The sequence below is a fragment of the Panthera tigris genome, chromosome D1 (assembly GCF_018350195.1).
Source record: "Panthera tigris isolate Pti1 chromosome D1, P.tigris_Pti1_mat1.1, whole genome shotgun sequence".
Classification (NCBI taxonomy): Eukaryota; Metazoa; Chordata; class Mammalia; order Carnivora; family Felidae; genus Panthera; species Panthera tigris.
In genome coordinates, this window is record NC_056669.1 from 54,161,757 (window position 1) to 54,172,058 (window position 10,302).

General features: G+C 39.0%; 1 long non-coding RNA gene across 1 annotated transcript in view; it reads left to right on the forward strand.

Moving 5' to 3' along the window:
- The window catches only part of LOC122231193, a 37,605-nt gene that overhangs the window by 6,217 nt on the left and 21,086 nt on the right, over window positions 1-10,302 (forward strand). The gene's annotated exons all lie outside the window — the stretch shown is intronic.

Sequence of the window (10,302 nt, forward strand, 5' to 3'; positions counted from 1 at the left end):
CAAAGTATTAGGTATGGTTATAATTTTGCTTATTGGGCTCTCCTCACTGTTGGATTACACACCTGGCCTTACAAAATAATGCCACAAGATGGCAGCATCTTACTCATTGGTTTGGGGACCACTCAGGTTCCATGGATAACTGTTTCAATAAAAATATTGAATAAAAATTTTAGGATTGCTTGTTCTAGCTTCGAGGAGAACGCTGGTGCAATTTTGATTGGGATTGCAGTGAATGTGTAGATAGCTTTGGGTAGTATTGACATTTTAACAATATTTATTCTTCCAACCCATGAGCACGGAATGTTTTTCCATTTCTTTGTATCTTCAATTTCCTTCATAAGCTTTCTATAGATTTCAGCATACAGATCTTTTACATCTTTGGTTAGGTTTATTCCTAGGTATTTTATGCTTCTTGGTGCATTGTGAATGGGATCAGTTTCTTTATTTGTCTTTCTCTTGCTTCATTATTAGTGTATAAGAATGCAACTGATTTTTGTACATTGATTTTGTATCCTGCAACTTTACTGAATTCATGTATCAGTTCTAGGAGACTTTTGGTGGAGTCTATCGGGTTTTCCATGTATAATGTCATGTCATCTGCAAAAAGTGAAAGCTTAACTTTATCTTTGCCAATTTTGGTGGGAATGCAAACTGGTGCAGCCGCTCTGGAAAACAGTGTAGAGGTACCTCAAAAAATTAAAAATAGATCTACCCTATGACCCAGAAATAGCACTGCTAGGAATTTACCCAAGGGATACAGGAGTGCTGATGCATAGGGGCACTTATACCCCAATGTTTATAGCAGCACTTTCAACAATAGCCAAATTATGGAAAGAGCCTAAATGTCCATCAACTGATGAATGGATAAAGAAATTGTGGTTTATATACACAATGGAATACTACGTGGCAATGAGAAGGAATGAAATATGGCCTTTTGTAGCAACGTGGATGGAACTGGAGAGCGTTATGCTAAGTGAAATAAGTCACACAGAGAAAGACAGATACCATATGTTTTCACTCTTATGTGGATCTTGAGAAACTTAACAGAAGTCCATGGGGGAGGAGAAGAAAAAAAAAAAAAGAGGTTAGAGAGGTAGGGAGCCAAAGCATAAGAGACTCTTAAAAACTGAGAACAAACTGAGGGTTGATGGGGGGGGGGGTAGGAGGAGGGGAGGGTGGGTGATGGGTATTGAGGAGGGCACCTTTTGGGATGAGCACTAGGTGTTGTCTGGAAACCAATTTGACAATAAATTTCATATTTAAAAAATATTGAATAAAAAGTAATGTATCAGTTATAGTCTGTGCTCAGACTATACTATCTTGCTATACCTGTCTTGCGCAGAAATACTTGTCGAGAAATAGTGTAAAACCTCCTAAGTTCACAGAAATACATCCATTCATAGGCATTAGGATCTTGACATTTGCCTCCAGGTAAGCAGAAATGATTTCCAATGTTGTGTGGGAGTTATGGGAAATGGTAGAATGTAGTCCATCAGATTTCCACCTGGGACATCAGAGAAATATGTGTTAAAATTCTAGCTGACTCTTAGCTGCATGGTATTGGGCAAACAAAAATCTTTCTAGGGGTGCCTGGGTGGCTCCATCAGTTAAGCAGCCAACCCTTGGTTTTGGCTCAGGTCATGGTCTCACAGATTGTGGGTTCAAGCCCCACATGGGGCTCTGTGCTGACAGTGTAGAGTCTGCTTGGGATTCTCTCCCTGTCTCTCTCTGCCCCTCCCCAGCTTGTGCTCTCTCTCTCTCAAAATAAACATTTAAAAAATATCTTTCTAAACTTATTTCTTCATTTGTAAAATTTTTGCTCCTTAGATTTATTGTGAATTTCAAATAGCACATAAAAAGCTCTTGGTGAGTGTTTGACACTTAGCACTTAACGTATAGTAGCCATTATATATTAATTATTTATATAATAATTATTTATTGTTTTTCTCTATCTTTCTAGTGTTAGAAGTATAAGACACCTTAAAAACTATGTAGTGTTTTTTAAAATTTTAGAAAGTGCGAGTGGGAAAGTGGGGCAGGGAGAGATAAAGAGAATCTTAAGCAGGCTCCACGCTGAGCTTGATGCAGGGGCTTGATGCAGGGCTTGATCCCATGACTCTGAGATCATGACCTGAGCTGAAATGAAAAGTTAGACACTCAACTGACTGAGCCACCGAGGCACCCCCCCACACAATTATGTAGTTTTGAAACCATCATAGAAACGTAAAGATGGATGGAAATTAAAATGAACACACTAGTGTTTCAGCAAGGCTTGACTTAAAACAACAAATTTTTGTCTCCCTCTTTCTTGAAGCCTCCCCCTTCCCTTCACTTGTTTTTCTGTAGAATCCTTTGTTCCAGGAATGTGGTGTCGATATTGACATCTTGCTGACCTCAGTGTATACTCAGTAAAGAGACTGGGATGGTGGGTGCCAGTGCTAGTCATGCGACCACCTCGAAGACATGATGGCACGGCTGATAGCATGTACCAGATTCCACCCAGATCCTGTATTTTCCTATTAAACCCCTCAGCCTTTTACCACAGTCAAGCTTACAGTCTCGAAGGCATTAGCCTCCTGCAGCCTCATTTGCCTGACAAAGAAATAAACTGTCTTCCTTTTTTATACCCAAACTCTGTGTTTCATATTTCAGCTCCAGAGCACAGAGGTTGGTTTTTGACAACTGTCTAATGGTTCTCGACCTTGTGTGCATATTGGAATCATCTGGGGAACTTTAAAAAAAATCTGTCTGTAAATTAGAGGCATCACATTTCCTGATTTCAAAATATATTTAGAAGCTACAGTAATTAAAATAATATGGTATTGACATAGAGACAGACAAATAGACCAGTGGAACAGAATAGAGAGCCAGAAGTAAACCCATGGATATACTACCAACTGATCTCTAGTAAGGGTGCTGAGATTATACAATGTGGAAAGGACAGTCTCTTCAACAAATGTTATTGGAAAACTGCATATCCACATTCAAAAGAATGAAATTGGATCCTTACCTTGTACCATACACAACAATCAACTTAAAATGGATTAAAGACTTAGATATAGGACCTGAAACAGTGAAACTCCTAGAAGAAAACATAGGGGAAGAGCTTCTTGACGCTGGTCTTGGCAATGATTTCTTGGATATGACACCAAAAACATAAGCTTCAAAAGCAAACATAAATGAGTGAGATCATAACAAATTAAAAAGCTTGTGCACAGAAAAGGAAACAATCAAAGGTGAAAGGCAAAGTACAGAACAGGAGAAAATATTTGCAAACCATTTATCTAATAGGGGGTTAACATCCAAAATACACAAGGAACTCTTAAACCTGATAGCAAAAAACAAACAAACAAACAAACAAAAACAAAAAACAAGTAGCCCAATTAAAAAGTGGGCAAAGGACTTGAAAAGACATTTCTCCAAAGAATAAATACAAATGGCCACCAGGTACATAAAGAAGTGCTCAACATCGCTAATCATAAGGGAAATGCAAATCAAAACCACAATAAGGTACTACCTCACACCTGTTAGGATGTCTATTACAAAAACAAACAGATGAAAGGTAAGTATTGATAAAGCTAAATGAAAAATCGGAAGTCCTGTACATTGTTGGTGGGAATGTAAAATGATTCAGCCTCTGTGGAAAATAGTATGGAGATTCCTCAAAAAATAAAAATAGAACTACCGTATGACCCACAAATTCCACTTTTGGTATATATCCAAAATAATTGAAATCAAGATTCTCAAAAAGATATTTGCACTCCCACGTTCATTGCAACATTATTCACAATAGCCAAATGTCCATCAGCAGATGAATGGATGAAGAAAATGTGGTATATACATACAATGGAATATTATTCAGCCTTAAAAAAGAAGGAAATCCTACTATTTGTGACAACATGGATGAACTTGGAGGACATTATAAGTGAAATAAACCAGTCTCAGAAGGACAAATACGGTATGATTTCCCCTTTTATAAGTATCTAGTATCTAAACTAGTCAAATGTTTGGAGGCAAAGAATAGAATGGTGGTTGCCAGGGGCTAGGGGAGAGAGAAATGGGGAGTCGTTAAGTGGTGTAAGGTTTCAGTTATGCTAACTGAATAAACTCTACTGATCTGTTGTACAACATAGTGCATAGTTAATAGCATAGTATTGCACATTTAAAAATGTTAAGAGGGTAGATCTCATGTTAAGTGTTTTTGCCACACACAAAAATGGGACACTAACTTTTGAAGGTGATGGATGTGTTCATTACCTTGATGGTGGTGATAATGTCATGGTTGTACGTATATGGCCAAACTCATCAAATTGTCAGCATTATATATGTAAATAATTATATCTCAATAAAGTTAAAAAATATATATATATATATCTGCTGTCTGGAGGTCCAGCACCAGAAATTCTGATTTAGTTGGTCTGGGGTGCAGCATGGTCATTAGAAGTTTTAAAAACTCTCTGGATGATTCCAAAATGCAGCCAAGGTAAAGAAATACTTCCCTAGAGCAATATCCTCACTGTAAAGATGGGAAAGAGGCCCTGAGAAAGGAAATGACTTGCCTGTTGATATGAGATCAAGAACTCAAACCAGGGTCCTCTTGAGCACATAACACTGCTTCAGAGTCACTTCCTGTGCTTCCACACAAACACTGCCCCAAACTGTCTCATGTCATATTCCCTGAACACATCGGGTCCACCCCTGTGTCAAAATCCACAGCAATACAAGCCGCCACTGGAGTGCTTATTGTGTGCCAGACACTGAACAAACCAAATTCTATGTGTTATGTGTAATCCATACAGCAAGCTTTCAAGGAAGGCATGAGTGTCCTCATTGGAAGAGGACGAGGCTGGGGGCACCTGGGTGGCTCAGTCGGTTAAGCGTCTGACTTCGGCTCAGGTCATGATCTCACAGTTCATGAGTTCAAGCCCCACATCGGACTCTGTGCTGACAGCTCAGAGCCTGGAGCCTGTTTCAGATTCTGTGTCTCCCTCTCTCTCTCTGACCCTCCCCCATTCATGCTCTGTCTCTCTCTGTCTCAAAAATAAATAAACGTTAAAAAAAAATTAAAAAAAAAAAAAAAAGGACGAGGCTGATGTTCAAAGACTTGAAGAAACTAGCTGAAAGTCACAGCTAGTGAAAAAAAGCCAGGATTTGATTCAGGTCCACTGGACTTCAAATCTCTTTCACTACAGTCACTGCCACTGTTCCCCCAACCCCTTACCTTCCTGGGTTATTTCTTCCCCAAGAACCAGCTCTAGTTTCACTCCATCTACAAAAGCCCTTCCACCCCATACCACAGGGATCTTTATATTTATCCAGCTTTCATGGCACTAATCACCCACATTAGCTACTTGGAAGGGTCTATCTCACATGGTAATTTCTTGTGTCATGTATATGATCTGTTTCCTTCTCCAAGAGGCTGAGAAGGAGAGGGACTTTCCTCCAACTGTGTTTCTGTCCTGGTCCTGTAGCTGTGTCGAGATACAGTGACTGCAAGATCATAATAGTATCTAGTCCTTTTTGAGACTCTTCCACTGGGAGTATCTGCAGAAGGGGAACACCTATAGGCCCAAGTAGAGTTGAAAATTTGAACTGAGAAAGAATGGAATTTTCCTCAGGTTTGGATTTATAGCAACATTTACAAGTAAGCCTCTAGGTGTCAGTAGAAAGCCTAGTTTTAAGAGTGTGAGAGTCCAATGAAACCAAAATCTTCAGGCTAGGAGTTTTTCTCATTGTAACCATGAAGCTAAAGCTAGAATTCCCTCTGCAACATAACAACATGGAAGCAACATTCCTCTCAGCCCAGGGGTCAGTATAATAAGTCAGCCTCTTCCATGTTTGGACAGCTTTACTGGCATGCTGTTCTTGGTTTTATGTGAAACTCTGCTTCCTTGTAACTTCCACCTACTGTCCAAGGAAATTAAGTGGCAACAGCCCATGCACTGCACCTGGACCCAGGCATGTGGAAGGCCTGTTACAGCTGAGTCAGGCCTTCCACAAAGATTGATTACTCTAGGATGTTGCTGGCACCAGTGGGAGCCTTGCTGCTCTGGGCTAAGCATTATCCACTCTCAGAGCATACAGAAGGAGGCAAGAGAGCAACACACCTCTGGCAGGTTGTTATTCTCAACCAGGTTGCTATCATCTCTGCTAGACCCAGAGATGGAGAGAGTGACTCTTTCTAGCAAAGTCCAAAGACCTGGAAGGAAAGAAAAGCCCCCTTTTTACTCTGTTCTTCCCAAGGGCTCTTCTCCAATAGCCTGGTCTTTGCTTAGTCAAACCCATTCTTTCTCCTCAAAAAAATAGAGATTATCGCTGTACTTTCTGGTCCCAGCTGTATTCCTGAGAAATATATAGAACAAATCCAGTGTCTCTTCTAGGCATCTGAAGACAAAGATTAAGGCAGCCAACCAGCCAGCCACACATCCATCCATCCACCCATCCATCCATCCATCCATCCATTAAACATATCTTTACTGGGAGCTTACTATGTGTTGGGTATTTAGTATCCTAGTAGGCAGTTAATAAGTGGCAAATGGTATTATTAAAAATCTGATGATTAACTCAGTCACAAGTAAATCCACTTTTATATGGTGGATTTTTGAAAAGGGAATGGAGAGATAAGGGAACTAGCATTTACTGAATATGAACTACCTACCATGGCGTTAACTGCTTGCTTTACAATGCTCTATATTATTAGAGACCTCCCACCATCTTTTGAGGTGGGTTATCTACATTTCCATTTTAAACAGGAGGAAGCTAAGGCTTAGAAAGCTTAAGTAACTTGACCAAGGAACTACAGCTAGTAAGTGGTGGGCTGGAGTTCGAATACTGAGCTCTCTAACTACAAAACCACCACACTGTGGGCCTCACACGGGAATCCTTAGGACAGTTGAAGCAACATCACGGTCGCTTCAGGCCATGTGTCTGAAATGAACACTTTTATTTTATCATTCTATTTTTAAAGTAATGCCCAACTCAGGGTGTGAAATCATGACCCTGAGATCAAGAGTATCATGCTCTAGGGACTGAGCCAGCCAGGCGCCCCTGAACACTGTTTTAAATTAAATTAAATTTTCTTTTCAAGCTTTCAAACCTAAACCCCTCATTCTCTCTGCTGTATTTTTTAAATTAAGTTTACAAAGTGACTGCTTTGTTATTGTTTTCTATAGAAGTCAAATTTCCTGTCAATACTTTTCCATTATAAACTTGGACACATGACAAAGTATATGGAAATCAATAGCAGTAATTTGGGCATTCATCAGTTTCCCTCTAGAATTAGTTCTTTGATTATACTTCTTTTAATGGATAAATCATTGTGATCATATGAAAGAAAATTTTTAAGAAAATAAAAAAAGATTACCCCAAATCTCATATCCTAATACAACTACTTCCATTCTAATTCATACCCATATGTGTGTGTGTGTGTGTGTGTATTTCAATTGTAAGTCCTTAATAAATGTAGGCTATTATAACTCCAGATGTTATATATATATATATATATTTTTTTTCTTCACTCAACCTTACTTAGAATCATTTACCCATGTTTCTATGTAGTTTTCCTAATGGTCCCATTTAATAGCTGTCTCATAGTTTATCAAATTTCAGTCTATTTTTAAGGCCTTTAAAAAATGTTTTTAATGTTTATTTTTGAGAGAAAGAGAGAGAGAGAGAGAGAGAGACAGACAGACAGAACATGAGCAGGGGAGGGGCAGAGAGAGAGGGAGACGCAGAATTGAAGAGGCTCCAGACTCTGAGCTATCAGCACAGAGCCCTACGTGAGGCTCAAATTCACAAACCGTGAGATCATGACCTGAGCCACCCAGGCACACCAATTTTAAGGCCTTTAGAAATGAAGTTCAGGGATTACTAACAAGATATATTCTCTCTCTCTTTAATTCATTATTTAAGCAATCTGCTTAACCATGACTTTCACTTTTTTTTGTTGTACCCATTTAATGTATTATGACCTCAAGAAGACAAGGGGTAAAAAAGAAAAAAAAAAAAGAAAAGAGGACAGGGAAATATTTTTGTAGTCAGCAGGACATTTTCTTTTTGGTCTTAGAGGGTTTTGGTCAAAATCAGGTTTGCAATATTGGTATCACAGGAGAATGGTCATGAGTTTAATTGGTGTATGTTTCTTCTCAAGTCCTTAGTGTCCTGATCCATTCCCCTGCTGACTGAAGCCCTCAGCGGTAGCTTCTGAAAACCTATTTAGGCTTTCATGAGTCAGTTAACTCTTCAAGGCTTTGCTTTGTGGAACAGGTACTTCTTGGTAACTGCTTCTTATTCTTTCAGTGCCTGCTATCTCTGGCAGCAAGCCAAGTAATGAAGACCACCATTTGGTTGCTGGGTTTTGGTTTGTGTGTGAGTGCATGCATGCAATCTTAATTGTATCTTCCTGCAATCCCCTTTTCTTCAGCTTAAAGGTCGTCAGAGCCATCAGGAGAGAGACATAAATGTGATCAAAGTTAGAGTTTTTTCCAGCCTATACTACAGGGTCCTGATGATCTCTAAGGTTTCTACTTGGAAAGGGGAGCTACTTTGACCATTTGACGGTCACCAGATGTCTATGAGGCCTGTCGAGGGGATGGGTCTCTCTAGTTATGCTTCTAGATCTGAAGACGAATTTTCTCTTGGTTTTAAGTAGGAGTTTAGACAGAGGAGAAGAAGACAAAATGTTGGATATGTTCATGCAAAGAGCTTCATCAAAATAGAAGAAATATTAAGAAATTGCAAACAAATGATAAAATGTTTCCTTTTATCTTTTTTTATCTTTTTATTTTTTTCTTTTATCTTTTTAAAAAATATTTATTTATTCTTGAGAGAGAGAGTACAGGTGGGGAAAGGGCAGAGAGAGAGGGGGACAGAGGATCCAAAGAGGGTTTTGCACTAATAACAGCGAGCCCAATGTGGGGCTTGAAGTCATGAACCGCGAAATCAGGACCAGAGCCCAAGTCAGACGGTCAACTGACTGAGCCACTCGGGTTCCCTTAATGTTTCCTTTTATCTTAAAACAAGCAGAATTCTTTCTGGATTGATTCATGCTAAACACTTCAGCCAGATGGAACTTCAGTAGGCTGTTGATATTTATGGATTTAGCATTCAAGGTTGATCTTCCTTGAGTAAAAGGAAGTCATATATCATTTTGCTGAGATCCAAATTGCATCCTGTGCACTTGGATATGGACACGAAGAAACGAATTATTTAGTTGGTATGTAACCTCGCTGATGGTCCATCTCTCACATTACGTAATGGCTTTGTAGTTATGTACTCAGTATTATGTATGAATTTTGTGGGTGAAAATGTATAATATAGTGGTATATGACTCTTTGGGGATTCTCAAAGTTTTGGGATATATCCTTCAAAACTGTCAAAGTCTATCATTTTACAATTATACTATTATTTCCTGGCTCTTTGCCTTTGGTTTTTTACTCCTCTAGTCTGCCTATCTTTCCCCATGGCCAACTATTAAAATTATGCCTAACAGGGGCGCCTGGGTGACTCAGTTGGTTAAGCATCCAACTGTGGCTCAGGTCATAATCTTGTGGTCTGTGGGTTCAAGCCTTGCACTGGGTTCTTCTGTGCTGACATCTCAGAGCCTGGAGTCTGCTTCGGATTCTGTATCTCCCTCTCTCTCTGCCCTTCCCCCACTCGTGCTCTGTCTCTCTCTCTCTCTCAAAAATAAATATTTAAAAAATTAAAAAAATAAAATTATATCTAACAAATGTATAGCCCCTCTCAGTGAAGTATTTCCTGATTATTTTCCATTAATATAATCTCTCCCTCCTTTGGTCTTCTTAGAATTTTATTTGTACCTTTTCTTGGTACAAATAAAATTTGTATTTTTTAAATTTGATATGACCTTGGATAATAACGACCTGTGTACTTCATTATATTTATGCCTCTGAGACTATATCATTTTCAGGGTACATCCGCGTCTTATTAATCTGAGAAGACCCCGCCCCCAGCAACTGCTCTATTTCCATAAAGCTCAGCACATTGTCCTCCTCATGACAGGGGCCAATAGATATTTGTTGGGTTGAATTGGGGTAAAGGCTGTTGTAGACTTTCTGTTATAGCAAAGGAAATAGACATCTTATGGATGATAGTTTTTTGCTGGATGTTGCCAGTACTTTTGATAGTGACCTAATAAATAAAACCATATTGCTATGTTCTTTTGATAACCTAACCTGGGGAAATATGTGAGCTCAACAGCTGCTGTAATATTAATGTTTAATATCATTTTCATCTTCTAATTTGACAGTTTTCTACCTGGTCCTGTTTTCCCTTTCTCATATC